Source organism: Pan paniscus, chromosome 2 (genome assembly GCF_029289425.2).
Source record: "Pan paniscus chromosome 2, NHGRI_mPanPan1-v2.0_pri, whole genome shotgun sequence".
Lineage (NCBI taxonomy): Eukaryota > Metazoa > Chordata > Mammalia > Primates > Hominidae > Pan > Pan paniscus.
In genome coordinates, this window is record NC_085926.1 from 24260236 (window position 1) to 24277749 (window position 17514).

A 17514-nucleotide genomic window follows, 5' to 3' on the forward strand; every position below is an offset into this window, starting at 1 on the left:
ACCCAGGCTATATAATAGAAACAATTTTAATATTAATAGTCCAGTCATTTGAAGATTAAGGGCCCGGGGTTTGCTTTGGCATGCAGAAGGAATACTGGTTACCTGCAATTCTGGTTTTCAGAAGGTTCATAACTGTAATAGATAGCAGCTCCCCCGAATCTAAATTTCCTGGCACATGCCAGGCCTGCGCTGGAAAGCTCAGATTTCCCTGCTTCAGACCACCCACAGGGAGGAGGCAGGAATCTGTCAACAGTGTGGTCTCCTCTATAAAGCTGCCTTCCACAGAGGGCTCTGGTTCCTCACAGTGAGATGCAGTGCACAGGCCAAGATGATTGGGTTGTCATAAATATAGATTCCCTGAAAGCAGGAATTATAAATGGGCTGGGGAACAAGGGAAAAATTATCCCAAAGAAAAATAGCATAAATATTCTTTGTATTTTCCTGCATGTATCTGGCTAAAATCGACTCTAGGAATGGTGGTGGCTGCATCACAAAATTTGCAAGGTGATCAGAACGACTGATCTCAGGTTTTTTTTTTCTAAGGCATAGCATACTTTGGCTACTGGGTCAAGAAACAAAGTGTTAGGCTTACACCCTCTGCCTCCGGCCCATTGCTCAAAGTCTTTGAATTGGCACATTACTGTACCTTGCAGAATGTGATACACAACCCTGTAACCATGTACGGTTGGAGTTTGATGAAACTTCTCAAGACAGCTAAAATCTATCTGGATGTAAACAGTTGTCTCTTTACTTTCCTACAATTAACTGATAGAGTTTAATAATCACTTAGGTAGGCACACTATTTATTAGGAGCCAATTAATTAGTCTATCATATCTGGTTCTAAAAAAAGTCATATTTTAAAAGCAAACCACAATTACAGATCATTCTTTTTTTCTCAAAATAAAAAAATGAATCATATGAGAGTTCTTGGCTGTTTTTATAAATATAATAATAAATTATAATAAAATATTAATGTTACTTTCTTACTTGGCAATAATTTTTAATTAAACTAAACAAGTATATACTCACTGATGTTGGCAAGCAAATTTTGATATCCTACACAGTGCCATGTGTATGCTGAACACTATCTGAAACCATGAATTATTTTTAAATTTACTGAAGAGAAATAACATGGTAAAGTCTGAGCTAAAGTTTATTTGTTTAGAACATAAAAGGAACACATGCTCATTGGAGAAAAATTTTAAACTACAGAAAAGTATTAAAAAATCACTAGTAATGCAACTATTCAGATCTCTCAATTCTTATTTCCTTTAGTTTTTTATGCATCTGTTTTTTATATAGTTGAAATTCTAAATAAATTCCCTTCTTATTTTTTTCCACCTAACATCATAACCGAACCATTTTCCCATGCTATAACCTCTTCATAAATAGCACTTTCAACGACTTTATATACTTCACCATGTAGATATAACATTAAATATTTAACATTCTCCTATTGAAAGATATTTGGCTGATTTCCAAATACAAATAATGCCACAAATAACTTTCTGTGCCAAAATTTATTTCTGAATTCTGGATGGTTTTTTTTAGGAAATATTTTCAGAAGTATTCCAGAAGATCCCAAAATTACTGCTGGAAAGAATATGAATAGTTAGTATACTATTGATATGACTGCAAATTGCTGTCCCAAACCATTTGCTTAAAGGGTCCTTCAAGAATTTCCCTGTGACTTTGCTCTGTCCATACTCAAAGATTTCTGCCAGGTTCCAGTTGCCTTGAGCTGAAGTATAAAAGGTTGCCTCCAGGAGTTTCAGGCCATTAGCTAATGGCCTGTTTCCGTAGTTCACTGTGGTCAAGTTAAGACTATGAGTCTATATGGGCAACCACTGAAATAGCTTTTGTTGCCATCGCTGCAGCCTCTGTGAATTTTGCCCATCCGGCAAAGAAAGTGAGAGGTTGAGTTTTGAAGAAGGGCAGGCTGTAAGTTGTCAGAAAGGTTGGGGAAGGGATATTAGGTAGGACTATAAAATAAGAACCACCATGGCACATGTTTACCTATGTAACAAACCTGCACATCCTGTACATGTACCCTGGAACTTAAAATAAAAGTTGGCGGAAAAGAAAAAAATAAAAATTAAAACAAAAGAAGCTCTAGGCAGTTGAACTTACTAAGGGAGATAGAGTGTATTAAAATAATGATATTATCAATAACAATAATGGTTAGAAACATAGGCATAACTACTACCAAAGTGCAGGCTTTAAAATTTGGAATTCTATGAAAGAATTAGGGAGGCTTAACAATACAAGGTTAGGGTGTTACGAAGGTTTTAAGTGTCTTTGCCAAGCCTTGTTTGAGGTCCTACTATGTAAAATCACTGGTGGATACAGAACATCCCTCTTTTTTGAAATATAAAGTAGAGTAGGTAGCTAAATAGGCAGAAATCATTCTACAATGAATGAAATCTTTGTTATAAAAACAAATAGAGAAAAGTAAATTTGAGGCATGTGAAAAACCGCCTTGTTAAACGGGAGAATGGAAAATTGTTTTATTAATAGGTAGATTGTAATCTTTGGTCATTTGTGTAGATGTGTACTTAGAACTCTATACTTACATTTTCAAATTTGTGTTCTTCAAATACACCATAGTTAACACTTTGCCCATGGTATAAACTCAATGAATATTTGCTCAATTTTAATTGAATATGTTTTCTTTCTATAATTATTTGAATTGGAAATTTTCTAGGCCTTTGAAGTGAAACTCTTCTTCATTTATGGAATAGGTGCATGTTCCCCTTTTGTTTTTGTGGCTCTATCAACCAAAAGTTCTAGAATCTTTCTTCCTGGGAAGGAAAGAAATAAACTGTTTATTTTCTTTGCCATTTAAACTGCCATACCCATGCTACTCAGGCCCCAAACAGAACCTTTGCCCTTGGTGCTCCCTTTGTCTGGAAAGCTCTTCCCTACCCTTTCCTCTGGCTCCCGTTTTTTGGCCAGGTCTAGCTGGAATAATGCTTCATCAGAGAGGCCATCTCTGACCACACAGCGAAAGTGGGTTCTACCTCCTTGTACTTCACATTTTTGTTATTTTCTACCTTACCTCCTTGGCCTTTTTGTATATGTATTATGATTTAAAATTCCAATATTTTTCAAACTTTTTAAGTTGATAATCAGAAATGTTTTACATTGATTCATGCACACACACACACATAACTGCAACAATAGTTTGACAAAACAACACGCTTAAGAAGTGTTAGCGGAATAAAGTTTTGTTTCTTTACTCTCTTTGAGTTTGCTAATTAAAGGAACAATCACAAAAGCTGTTTGTATCCCATTAACTTGATCTCATAACCCACTAACAGGGTGCAATCCAAAATTTGAACTATTGAGTTGTTTTCTGTCTGTTCTCCCCACTCCTTCCCTTCAGCCTACAGAAAAAATGTAAGCTCCATGAGGTAATAAAATTCTACTGTATTTGTCTTATTTCTGGTACACAGTTGATATTCAGTAAATATCTTTTGAACAAATCAATACATAAAAATGAATAATTAATAATGTCTTACTAAGTTCATCTTCCTTATTTTGTTATGCTTTTAACTAAAAATAATTATTTAAGTTGGAGCATCATTTCCTTTTTTGATAAAAGTATTTTTGGAATCTAATTTAATGTTCAGGGATCCATTAAGCATTTCAAGGAAGACACTGACATTACTAAATTGTTCAGCAATGCACAGAATTTGAAAATATACTTGAAAAATAGAACTTTGACATAAACTTTTAAAATACGTAGGATGTATTATAAAACCACTGATTAAATAAATTTAAAAAGTCCATTCCCCTATTCAGTGCTGTGTTGGGTAGGAAAGGGGTAAGTGAACAAACAAGTGGAAAAGAAAGTTAAGGAAGAACATAGAGAAAAGGATTGTTTTGCGCAGACATCTGGCTTTGCTTCCCCAAAGCTACTGAGTGCTGGGGCAGGCAAGTGGGCTTGCTACCCTAAATGGGAGCCATATATCACATTGGAAGCTCCATGTCACAATTCTATTCTACTTGCGAAATGTTTCTCTGTGTGCTTATTTAAAATCTCTCTTTGTCAATGTGATATTCAATCATGCTACTACTTACTGTTTAATCTTTGTGAACTTGGGAAAAAGGAATTATGTTCAGAATAATGAACTTTTCATGTGACTTATATATTGTTTTCTATCTATAAGAATTTCCCATGATAGGAAACGATTTACCAATAACCTTTGCTTTTTAAAAATAAAATGATGTACTTTGATTTCATTTCTTAAAAAGGAAAGGAAAACAGAAGAGAGAAGACTTTCCTTTAATTCAAAATCTTTCTTTACATAAACAACTACTTCTTCCAGAACTTCAGTGACCACTCATTTGCAGTGATTCTCAAACTTCAGTGTGCATCAGAATAATCTAGAGGGCTCCTTAAACATAGATTGCTGGGCCCCATCCCTAGAGCTTCTTTCTCAGTAGGTCCGGGTTGGGGTCATAGAATTTGCAGTTCTAACAAGTTTTTAGGTGATGCTGATGCTCCTGATTTGAGCACCACATTTTGGGAATCACTGCTCTAAAGCAACAATTCTCAACTAGGGGAAATTTCATCTCTCAGTAGACATTTGGCAATGTCTGCAAACATGGTGATTGTCACCACTGGGTATGGGGTTTCTCTATTGGCATCTAGTGGGTAGAGGCCAGAGATGCTGTTAAATACCCTACAATGCACAGGACATTCCCCACCACAAATAATTATCTGGTCCAAAATGTCAATAGTGCTGCTGTTCAAAAATCCTGCCTGAAAAGGAACTCTCTTTCTCATGGCAGGACATTGTTTAACAAGAGTTTAAGTAATAGGTAAAACAAGAGCTACTTATTTCAGAAGCCTTCAACTAAAGTGGGATGATGTCACAGACATTAATTGGGTGGTGTCTCAAGCAGATATCTATGGTCATCTTTCTCTGTGTCTGTCTCTCCCACATTCACAAGTCCATTAAGCTTATAAAACACCACACAGCCTAGACACTTACTCATCCAAAATGTAAATGAGGATCTGTGTATGGCTGAAGAGGGATGGGAAGCCAGCTGGAATGAGGAAACACTTTCATTCCTCAAGGGGCCACAATTACTTTGTCCAAAGTAGATAGAATTCTGACTGAGGAAAATGTAAATCCCAAGCAGGACAGAAAAATGGAGTTGGAAAGGCTTTGCAGTTAACTGGAAGATGCAATATTTCTTTTAAATACTGTGTATTAATGAAAGAAGAACTTGCTTGACATCTTGGCCAGGGCTTAAGCAAAATTAGGAGGGCTTCAATGGTTCTCTAGGATGCCCTCTCGTCTCTCCTCTCCATCTTTCATAGACTCTTCCAACCATCTATTTTCAGAATTTCCAGAGCCCATGCTACAAAGAAAACCTGATCTTAGATTAGAAAAAAGAAAGGCATTTCACTAGCAGATGTGACATCTCCCTATCTTTCCCTAAGCCCCTTTTTTACACCTGAGTCCATATCTTAGCAAATGGTCCCCTGGGAGGTAGAAACTTAGGAATCATTCTTATTGTTCTTTTCATTTCCACCCCTATGTCATCCAGTTAATCTCCAAATGTTGTGAATTCCCCCTTTTAAATCTCTCTTCTGGACTCTTCATCCTTGCTCTTTCAATGTTGGTTCATACCAACATTATTTCTCACCTGGATTATAGAACAGCCTTGCAAATGGCCTGCCAATTTTAGCCCCTCTTCATACTCTATCCAGACTGAGCTGTCTACAACACGTATGTAATCTCACTGCTTAAAACCTCTCATTTACTAGTAGTAGGTCCAAAGACCTTGCAATGGCTTATAAGGCTTTGTACGCACAGGCCACCAATTACTTCTCATACCTTGCTCCTCTTCTCTCCACTTCCTCCATCTTGCCATTGTGTTGCAACCATCCTGAACTTTTCTGGGTTCCATGAAAGTGTCATGTTTTTCCTTAACAGTGTCTTTTTGCATGTGCTGTTTCCCCTGCCAAGAAAACTTGAATGCTTGCCCTTGTCTTCTGCCCTACTTCCCACTATTTCAATTCTCAGTTAAATGTCCTTCCTTTGGGAAGTTTTCCTGACCTCTCAAGTCAGAGTTAGGTGCCCCACCCATGTGGGGGGTGTTCTCACGGCACCTTGTAAAACTCCTCATTGTAATTATCTTCTGTGGTAATTGTCTGGGTCCCCAGTAGTCTGAAAAGCAGCAAGAAAGTAAAGTCCTCATGTCTATTTTCTTTTTATTTTTTTCATCATCATAGCTCTTGTACCTAGCACTGTACCTGGCACAGAGTAAATACTAACTGTACTTCCTCATAGGTGGGAATTTATGAAGTATATTGTCCTGGAAAATAATTTAATGAAGCTGGTGAAAGAGCTAAGTTTTGAGATACAAAAGGTTCCTTCCCAGAGGTCCTTGAAATCAAACCATGCTTGCTACGTATACGCCCACATTTGTGTGGCAGAATCATTACATAAAACCGAGCTCTCCTGCTAATTTTGAGAACTGATCTCCTTCTATAGCCTTCAATAATTTTCACATTCTTTTTTTCTCTATTGTACGTCTACCTAGATCAAAGAATCATAGGAAGCCAGCGTGGCTCAGCCATGGTGAGTGAGGGGGAGAAGAAGAGGGGGTGAGATCTGTGAGTCTGGGCCACATCACACAGGGCCTGGTAGGCCATGTGGAAGAGCGAATATTTTATTTTTAGCCTAATGGAAAACCTTTAAAGAGTTTAAATCACAGTGGTGACTTCATCACTCTGGCTTCTTTGTGGAAAATGGGTTGGAGGATGATCCAAAAGACCAAAGAGAAAGACCAGTTAATAGATCATTGAAACATTTCAAAGGGAGGATGGTGGCTTGACCCAGCAGGACAGAAATGGAGATGGTGGGAGTGTGCAGACTCAGGATCTATTTTGGAGGCAGAATAGGTAGGAGTTGCTGAGAGTTTGGATTTGGGGGTGAGGGAAAGAGGAAGCAAGTATGATTTCTAGGTTTTGGGATTAAATACCTGGGTGAATGGTGCCGCCATTTACTGAGATGGGAAGACAGCAACTCCCAATTTTCAAGGCTCAGCTCAGTCCTCACTTCCTCCATGAAAGCTGTCATCAGGTCCAATCTCCAACCTTCTCTCTTTCCTCTCAACCACTCGGGAAATCATTGCCTGCACCACTCATCTTTTCAGGAGTATGTGCTGAACTCCTCAACCTGGCGCACATTCCTTGAAGGTGAGGGACCCCTTTCACATCCAGAAATGCCTTGGATGTAGTGCTCCATCAAATTTGCTGCTTGGGGAATTAAAGACAATTCCCATGCAGCAAACATCCTTGAAGCTGCTAAGAATATCCTGCCACCCACGGGACTAAATGTTCACATCCTCCAGTTCATATCTCAGTTGAACATTTTAAAAAGCCCATTACCAAAAGCCATTGAAAAATATGTTTCTCTCTACTTCTTAAAGAAAGGCATTTAATGTCTATTATATGCTCTATTGCTATTTAGTATTATCCCTTTTCACTTGATATATAGTTACTTTTCTTCCCCATTATTAAGTATTACCTTAAAATGCAACCTCATTTCCTCTTGTATTAAATAGAAATTGAGGATAAGTTTCTCCTCACTGAAAACACTTTGAAATATTTCAAGTACATTTCCTTTTCTACACTGTTCATTCACAGTTTGGTTCAAAAGCTTTTTTTAAAAAAAAACAACTTTAAGATACCATAATATCACCTTTCAGTTCATTTTTAAAGTTTTTCAGAAATATAAATCTGATGCAAATTTGGAATTAGACATTTATTGTAGCTTCCCACACAAAGCTAGAATGCTGTCTATAATATTCTTAACAGTAAAAAGGGAACATAATCATGAAGAACTTATGCAGAGGAAGGAATTAGGCTTTTTCTTGTTCTTCTTTTCGATTCATGACCTTTGAGAAGTACTAAGAAAAGTATATTTTTGTTCATAATCTACTGTAGTACTGAGATAGGCGTTTTATACACCTGCTGTCATTTAACTAGCCCAGTCACCTAATGATAGATTTTTATCTCCATTTCACAGATATTTGGCAGGATTTAATGATTTGTCTGAAGACACACAGCTAGAAGAAGCAGGTCTGCATCCAAATCCAGGTCCTGGTGAATCTAAAGCTCAAGGTATTTTTTCTACACAATTATTCATTCAGACTGTAGGGATGAGGAAGGGAATCACCTTAGGAAAAGCCTAGTTCCATTGCAGCAATAACCAAACTATTTGTAAATTCTTCCTTAAATCAAGCCAAATCCTGAAATTTTTATTCACTGTTGGTCCTACCATCTAAAACAAGAGATCTTTAAATGTATTTTACAGGGTCCTGTGAGATCCCTGCTATTATGTGGCAATTTTGCATTTATAATAAATGTATTTTCTGAGGAGAGGTCTTTTTTTAAAATAACATCAAACTGCCAAAGGGATCTTTTATCCCTCTTTCCCAAAGGATAAAACTCTTTTCCTGAGGGAAATACAGGACAAGTGTCTTCCTTGCTCTGTGCTTCAGTCCTTCTCATGCTTAAAAATAGCTGTAATCACTCCTGCAGTCTTTTCTTCTCCAGATCGCACATTCCCAATTCTTTCAGCCTTTCTTTGTAACATGGAACACCCCAAACCTTCAGCCTCTACAGAGCCATTCTTTGGAACATATTCCAGGTGTCCCCTCAAGTATGGTACTCGAGGAAACTAAATGTCTCTCAAAGGATGGCACTAGGAATGGATTACACATTTTTTATTCATATATTCCTGCAGGGTCTTATTTCAGAATAGGAAGGTAATTTAATTTCCTTTTACAATTCTCCTTAACATTTTTGAAGTTTAAAAAACACAGGATTATAATCTATATCGATGTATTACCCTCCTTCCTCTCCCTGCCCCCGACGGAAAAGCTTGAAATTTAGGAATTATATTTTCTTTGTCTTTTAATTCCAATTCAGGACACATGAGAATTACTGGACAAGTACGTTTCTGTAATCCCACCCTTAGGAAGAATACATTAGAATTTTAAGAGAAGTTGGCCATTGGAAGCCCATGCCCTGATGGACACGTCTTGACCCACACATTAATTGCAACACAATCTCCTTCAGTGTTCACACACAGAGCATCACGGGGGTGGTTTGACACTTACCCTGCTGTCCTCTGGGCTTTCAGGACCTGCCAACATCGCTACATCCTCAGCATGAGCTTCTCATTCTCTACTTCCAAGTCAGATAGAATGAAGGCATTCTAAACAAATAAACCACCTGGGACCCAAAGCCACGTCCTGCACTTACGTGGCTAAGCTATCCCAATTATATGTTCTTGAAATGCACCTTAGATGCCCGTGGTGACTGACGCTTGGCTGGCGTCATGGCTGTGTGGATTTTGCCACATAACGCACCCAGGCAAACAGCTCACTACCCCAGGCTGCTCTCTCTGGCTTAGGATTCTGCACTGTGCCTCCCGGCCTTCTATAGGAGCCAGTATTGCAGCAGGAAGATGAGCAAACCTTCTGGTAACCTAAACCCCTAGTGAAATGAGACTCCTATGGCACTGGGAGGCTGCCTGGACAGCTAACACCTGACATGCTACCTTATCCACATCTACATACCCTGTTACGATTAGAACTTTACTCCCCTCTCAACTCCAATATACTTACACCAGCCTGATAATAATAATTGCAGGGAGAAGTAGTTCACTCCACTAATTATGCTGCTTATAACTGGCACAGAGAGCAGCGATAATTTGGCTTAAAGTAAGGTTTTATGATCCTCATATGTTTAAAGTTTCCTTGGGTTCAAAGCCATTATGATTCAGGCTTGACAATTGTGAGGATGAATTTCAAATATCTCTGTATGTTTCTGTTTTTTTTCTTTTTTGTTAGAAAAGCATTATTTTGAAAGTGCTCCATGTGACAGCTCTTGTTTGCTCCTGAGGTGCCCAGCTATGAATTTAAAATGCTTTATTGCACTCTTTAGAGAACATGTTTCTGCTGGTGTGTAAGGCCTGGAAGCTGTCTGCATGCCAAGGCAATGCCCCCTAAATGAAGTCTTACATAAACCTGACAAAGTGTCTTTAGATAGAAGTAATCTCAATGGGCTACTACAGAGTCATGAAAATAACTGCTGGTCAACCACCAAAACAAAATTTGGCTGAGCACATACTTCTAAAAGCCTGAATCATAGGACTATCATGCCAGTAACATTTCATCATAATATATATTTTAAATATACTGGTATATTCTTTTCTCTCCTCTTTCCATCCTTTCCTTCCTTTTTTCTCTTTTCCCTTCTCCCTCGGTTCCTTCCTTCCTTTTTTCCTTTCAGAAGACATTGTGCTCACCCTCTCCCCCTTTTTTCTTCCTTCTCTCCCTCTTGCTCTCACCCTTGTTCCTCCTCCCCCACCACATGCTACAGTTCAGACTCTACATTTAATTGTCAACTCACCTGATGCCCCTAGAGTCTACACAATCTACACTGCAAATTTTCATCCTCTCTTGAATTATTGCCATGTTATCCAAACCAGATCTCTCCAGAGGGTGGTTTATCAACTCTCTCCTCTACTTAACAATCCTCAGTGACTTCCCACCAGGTACAAGCTAAAGTCCTACTTCTCAGCTTCACATACAAGACCCCCGCACCCAGCCCCAAGTACCACCTTCCACCAGTCCTATTCCTAACTTCAGTCTCCACAGCACACCTTAAAACATCTTCCACCCCCCAGAACACTTGACACCTCCCAAACAAGCTATGCCTTATCACAACTCAGAACTGCCCTGTCTGTTCACTCCTTTTCGTGAAAGGCTGAGCCCGTATTTCAGGCAGAAGCCCTTCCCTAACTTCCTCAGGCAAAGTTAGTGACTTTCCTCCTCAGGTTAACATTGCATTACAAACATTTATTACTATCTGTCTCCCCAAATCGGTTAAGAGTTTCTGGGGCAAAGGTGTCACTGACTCACCCACCAGGCAGTTGCTCAACAAAGGTTTGCTGAATGAACTTTGTTCCTTTGAGTTTATCCTGTATATTTTATAAGTAAAAAGAAGCAGCATAGTATGGGGTCTGTAAGTATGAGTTTGTGGGTTCAAATTCCACCTGTGACTTGAGCAGGTTATTTAATATCTTGATGCCTCAGTTTCCCCATATGTGGAAACTTTCCAACTCTAGGGTGCTTGTGAGAAGTAAACAAGTTGCTACATAGCTGGAATACTGCATGGAAAATCGAAAGAGGTGCATGCTACCTGAGTGTTTGTTAAATATAATGGAGGTAATTCTGATACCCCATGGCTGCCTCTGTTGTGCTCACGGCAGAAGGTTCCCAACACCATCAGGACTCGCTTGATTTCAACGAGCAGATCTTTTATTAGAAATGTAAGTGTCTGCCTTACTCCTCCAATAAAAAGAGAGATGCTAACACCAAGAACATTACTCAATCCCATAAGAAAACTAAAAGTGGGCTTATGCCACACTCAGAGCCATTGCACTGGCTAGGGTGTTGGGTCTGGAAGGCATACAAAACACAACACAACACAACAAAACAAAACAAAAACCTAGTTAAGAAACTACAATTCAATTCTTAGACTACCATATATGGGAAAATTCACATTGGTTCTAAACTGTTAAATAGAAAATATGTCTATATTCACAAAAAGAGATGGAAAGAAGTCTAACTTCAGCCAGGTACAGTGGCTCATGCCTGTAATCCCAGCATTTTGAGAGGCCAAGGTGGGCAGATTGCTTAAGCCCAGGAGTTCAAGAATAGCCTGGGAAACATGGCAAAACCTTATCTCTACTAAAAATGCAAAAAATTAGCCAGGTATGGTGGTGTGTGACTGGAGTCCCAGCTACCTGGGAGACTGAGTCGGGAGGATCACCCAACCCTCAGGAAGTCGGGGCTGCAGTGAGCTATGATGGCACCACTGTACTCTACCTTGTCTCAAAAAAGAATGAACGAATGAAAAGAAAGGAAGGAAGGAAGGAAGGGGCCTAATGTCGTGCAATTTGGCTTCAAAAAGTGAGTAGAAGCCAAAATTCAGTGTTCAGAGACAGTCAAAGGGAAGTATGATTCTTTTTGTTTGCAGGTAAATCAAAAGGGAGATTCTCTGGGTTGAAATTCTGCAAAATATATTTCACTTAAGTACATCCTTCATGATCAGCCCTGTACACATCCTGGCTATATCTTTTGCAAGTGCCTCCTGCATGTGCCTTATGCTCCAGCTGTGCCAACAACCTTCGAGAAACCTGCGTAGAAGCTCACCTTCACACCTGTGCTGGGTAGCTGCCTTGCCTGGGATGCCCCCCTTCTCGTTGTAACACTCAGGTGTCCACTTTTCCTGGGAAGACTTTTTCTTGCTCTCTTCACGGACCTTTGCTATGAGCCTCCAAGCCCCCTGAAAATACATACACATTTTGCAAAGCATTTATCACACTGCATGACAATTAGTATGTTCACTTTCTCACTCCCTCACTAGGCAGTGAGTCTTTCAAAAAAGAGAGGGACTGTGTCTATTTCCCTGTTGCTTTCTCAATGCCCAGCACAGTGCCTGGAACAAAGTATGTGCCCAATAAATGCTCATTGGATATTATTGAACAGACAGGATTCCCTGTGTATGGACAGGCAAATTCATTGCCAAATGCCTATGGTAGCAATGTTGGGTCCTCCCCTGTGCATTGTTTATCAAGGCCATGCCATGGGGATACCACACTAGGGATGTAGGTGAGGAATTTTCACATCTGACTAAGCTGAGATGATTGTACAATTACACATCACTTCTCTCTAGAAAGAGAAATAGTTAGGATTCCTTAAAAGGGTTAGGAATTCCTCAAAATACATTGCATATGCAGTAGCCTGAACCAAGAATTTAAAAACTTCTACATGACATTCAACGTTATGACTCACCCATTTTAGGTGAAAATGCAAAGGAGTAGGAATATTAAAGCCACAATGAGAGAGTATTACATACCCATTATAATGACTAAAATTTAAAAAGACTAACATTATCAAGTATTGTAGAAGATATGGAGCAACTGAACTCTCTTACACTGTTGGGGGCACTGTAAATTTCTATAACCACTTCGCAAAGCTGTTTGAAAGTTTTTAATAAAGTTAAACATCTATCTACCCTATAGCCTAGTAAATCTTCCCCTAGGTTTATATCCAAGAGAAATGGATATGTCCACCAAAAGACAGTCCCAAACTGGAAACAACTCAGTTTTCTGTTACACAAGAAAATGAATAAACATACTGTGGTATATCCATGTACTCAATACTACTCTGCAATAAAAAAGAATAAAATACTGACATATGTAACAACAGGCATGAATCTTACAAATGTTATGTTGAGCAAAAAATGTCAAATACAAAAGAATATGTATTATTAATATGTAAAAGAAGTTCAAGAACAGATAAAAACATTTATCAATGGTGATGAAATTCAGAAAAGTGGTAATCCTGGTATGGGGCAGGCAGTGACAGAGAGGGGCATGGGCAAACTTCAGGGTTGCTGGAAATGTTTTGTATGTTCTTCCAAGTGGTAGTTACATGGGTATACAACTACATAAAAAAATGGAGCCTTATATGCTTTAGCATGTGCATGTTATAGCACACTAAAAAGTTTTCATAAACTCAATGGACAGATCCCCTAGACGAGTAGAAGGGACAAAACACCCCATCACTCACATAAAATTCAGAGAATGGGTCATATACACCCTTGTTTGTTCAGGGAAAAAGATCAGCACTGAATAAAAGCTGACACATGTTCCAGTGGAACTGGCATGGTTGCGGAACACAGCATTATGGCAAACTCAGTGTATTCAAACAACCGAGGGCAAAGACATCCACTGCTCTGGAGGTCACACCTGTAGCATGACTCCCTTTTGGGGATGAGTGGACATCCCAGCTACGCTCTCTATTATGGGAGTCTAGCAACAGAGGCCCTTCTCAGTCATATACTTTCAGTCAAGTCATTGCTTCGGATGCCACTTTTTGAAAGTCACTTCATAAAAGAATAATGCTAAAACCCTCCGAAGAGTGTAAGCATACTAAAACCAGAAGAGAGAAAATAAAGAAAAACTTTGCAGAAATGTGAGATTACCCTAAGATGATCAGAAATCTCAAATACTTGAAGCCTGCTGTGTCTGCTATGCCTGTCCAATCGAAAGGAAAGAGATGCTCCAGAAAAATGTATTGTCTGCTCTTTACCAAACAGGGTTCTGGCTCCTAATAAGAGTTGAACCGGATTATCACGTGAGGACCTGCAGAATTTCTTTTACTCTTTCAGTGTTTCTCAACAAGGACATTATGGCATTCAGGGCAGGACAAATGTTTGGGTGCAGGACTGTCCTTGTTCTGAATGTCCTAAAGGCCAGTAGCATCCCAGCCCTTCCATCACTGTGATACCAACAAAATGTATGAACATGTTTCTGAGTTGAGAACCAGCACTGACGTTTTGGCAGAAGATTTAATTGGCATCCTGATGGCCTAATCCACCCTGAATTAGAATCTACAGTCAGTCTTCTGGTTGGTGTTTCTAGTATTAAATATCAAGTGTAAATATCTAATGTTAAATATAATATTAATAACAAATTAGTCAACATTTGACAAAAAAAGGGGGAGGACTTTGCTCAAAGGTCCAAATTTCCAGTCCCTCAAGAAGTGACTCATTGAACTTACCCACCCAACCCTTGCTGGCATTTGCATTTGCAATCTTGGACTTGAGGCCTATGTGGCAGGAAGGTCAAGCAGCCAGGCACTTATTTCCTTTCTCCTCTGTCCATTGGGTCTCACCAATTAGACTGTGAAAGGAGGAAGCTAGCAAAGAAGATGATAGAAAGAGCCATCTCTTTAAGGCCTGGAGCAGAGCTCATCTAAGCCACTACCCAGGTCTCTTTCTCTTACCAACCCTTTCCCCCAAGAGGACAGAGTTTCAGGTGTATCTTCTGGCAAACAGAGCCAGGGAAGAAAAATCAGCAGAAGAAAAGTATTTCCTTAGAATTGTTTATTCTAAAGTCCATGAACCTTATCAAAGTGAATGACTTTGCCCAGTTTTACACCCCCAGTCTCCATCTCAATGTGAAGGCTTAAATAACATAACCAGTTGTGTTACTATAATGACCCAATAGCACATCCCTGCAGACTCCACTTCATTCCTGCATCCATTCAGAGGAGGCCCAAAAGCAGGGCCTCTTCATCTGGTTTCCAGATCCCTAGGCAGTGTATCGTGAAGAGTGGTATGAAAGAGAAGTTTAGGGGGTAGGTTTATGAATTTTTGAAAGAATAGTACTAATTTTTTTACAGTTATCTTTTGCTTTTAATAAATGATACATTTTTCATTTCTAGAAATAATATAGATTACTTTTAAAATAATTTAAGTAAATCCAAAAGGTCAACTATAAAAAAATGTGAGACTGGGGATGAAATTATGGCAGTTTGGGATGATTTTTACCTCAGGAGGGTCAAAGACGGGCTTCTAAGGTTTCATAAATTCCTTGAAAATTTATGGGGGATTGTTTGCTAATATAATTTTTTTTTTCTGGGAGGAAGGTCCACAGTTTTCATAAGGTTCCCCTAAAGAACCGTGAATCCAAAATGTTAGGAATGATTGTCCTAGAATCTATGCTGTGCTGTTCAACACTGTAGCCACTAGTCACTAGCCACACATAGCTACTAGACACTTCATACTTGCCTAGTTCAAATGAGATGTGCTATAAGTGTAAGATACACACTAGATTTTGAAGACAGCATGAAAAAGAGAATGTAGAATATCTCATTAATATTTTTCTGCTGGTTACTTGTTGGAATACTATTTTATATATTGAGTTAGAAAATGCAGTATTAAAATAAATTTCACCTTTTTTTTTAAATGTGGTTACTAGGAAATTTAAAATCACATATGTGAGTTGGATTTGTGGCTTACTTTATATATTTAGTGGACAGTACTGGGTTATAGTATAAGGCCAATAAAAATAAGATAATCTCTGAAGTCCAGGAGAAATTAGAATTATGAATATATTTTAAGGCATATTTATAATGTAAGAAACAAGATAAATTTTGAGAAAAAAATGAATTTTTACAAAATATTGATTTGGAGAGAAACAATTATACAGGTATATACTTCACTTTGTCCCCTTAATCACTTAGCCAGGAAAATAAACCAGTAGTAGAAGCTTAAACTGTTCTATTCTTCCAAATTAAAACTACAGTTTCCATAGATTCAAATGAAGGTAGAAAACAGTAATGGTTTTAAAGTTCCTGGGAAAAGTAGGTAAATGATTTAAGTATCATTTTCTTTGGTTAATATAATCTATATCCACCAAATAACAAAGAGTTTATTGTATTTGCTTTGGGCCAGGCCCACCTCCCATCTCTGTTTTATGGCCCCTCACTAGGATAATTAAAATGTCTAAGTCTTTTAGAGGAACTCCTGAAACTCCTTTCTTTGCCTGGACAGCAGCTTTCATCTCTGGGTCTGCACATCTTGGGGCATCACGATCTCTCTTCAGCATTTCCTTTCTGAACTGAAAGCTGATTCCTTCAATGTATAGTTGCTCAGGTGCAAAGGAATATTACTGCGAATTGTTTTCTTTTCCATTGTTATTATCAAGGCAATGGTTCATCTAGATCCTTCTACTGGAAGTCATTTCTTGTTACAGAAGCTTGTATTTTCTATGGCTGATCAATATGTGAGAATAGTCTCATGTTCATTTTATTGCATGGTCCTGCATCTAATCTTTCACAGAAAAGATTAGCTCCATCTCTCCTACCTAATATCCTGCCACCTTTTGTAACACAAACACGGTTTGGGTGCTAATAAATGTATCAGTCCCAGATCGGTACAGATACAGAGCTCATGAGTGAATTTGGCCTTAAGAACATTTTTCTTATGAGCATTACATTCATGCCCACTTGTTTCCCATTCACTCCCATTCTGTTCCTCAAAAATCTATAGCAGAAGGCCTATTGGTGTTTAGGGTTTCCATAAAGTGATGTCATTCAGTTGAGCTTTAAGTGGCCCATAGATAATGTTACCATGATGTTTTCTTCAATGAGATGACTTGTTCTAACTAAGTCAGGCCCCAGGCAACCACCATTCCTAAGCACGGTTTTTTTTTTTTTTTTTTTTGGAACCTGTTGTCTCTTTACTTTCTGGGAGCAGCATTTCTGCCCTTTAAAATGGCAACTGCTCCCCAAGCCAAGCAAGACAGGAACTGTTAATGGTTCTGTTTGTTTTCAAACAGCATTCTTAGGGAGGAACAACCATCATACAATACATCTAGCTATGTGGAGTGCAAGAGCTCCACTTGCATGTTGACTTGTCGACTCAGCCTTCTCCAATTTTACTGTGCATAAAAATCACCTGGGATCTTGTTAAAGTACAGATTCTGATTCATTAGATCTGGAGTGAGTCCTGAGATTCTGCATTCCTAACCAGCTCCCTGGTGGGGCCAGTGCTTCTAGCCACAAACCATGCTTTGAGCAGCAAAGGATCATCTCTAAGAAACTTTCCATGTTCATGGTTC

The 17514-nt window shown here is 38.7% G+C and overlaps 1 protein-coding gene across 26 annotated transcripts in view; it reads right to left on the reverse strand.

Moving 5' to 3' along the window:
- The window catches only part of THRB (thyroid hormone receptor beta), a 377155-nt gene that overhangs the window by 187538 nt on the left and 172103 nt on the right, over positions 1-17514 (reverse strand). For 10 of the 26 annotated variants that reach the window (XM_055109566.3, XM_055109568.3, XM_063602733.1 and 7 more), the window contains exon 3: positions 12254-12386. The exons of the other annotated variants lie outside the window; for them this stretch is intronic. The gene's annotated coding sequence lies outside the window, so the exon portion shown is untranslated. The remainder of the gene's footprint in view (positions 1-12253; positions 12387-17514) is intronic. 26 annotated transcript variants of the gene reach the window in all.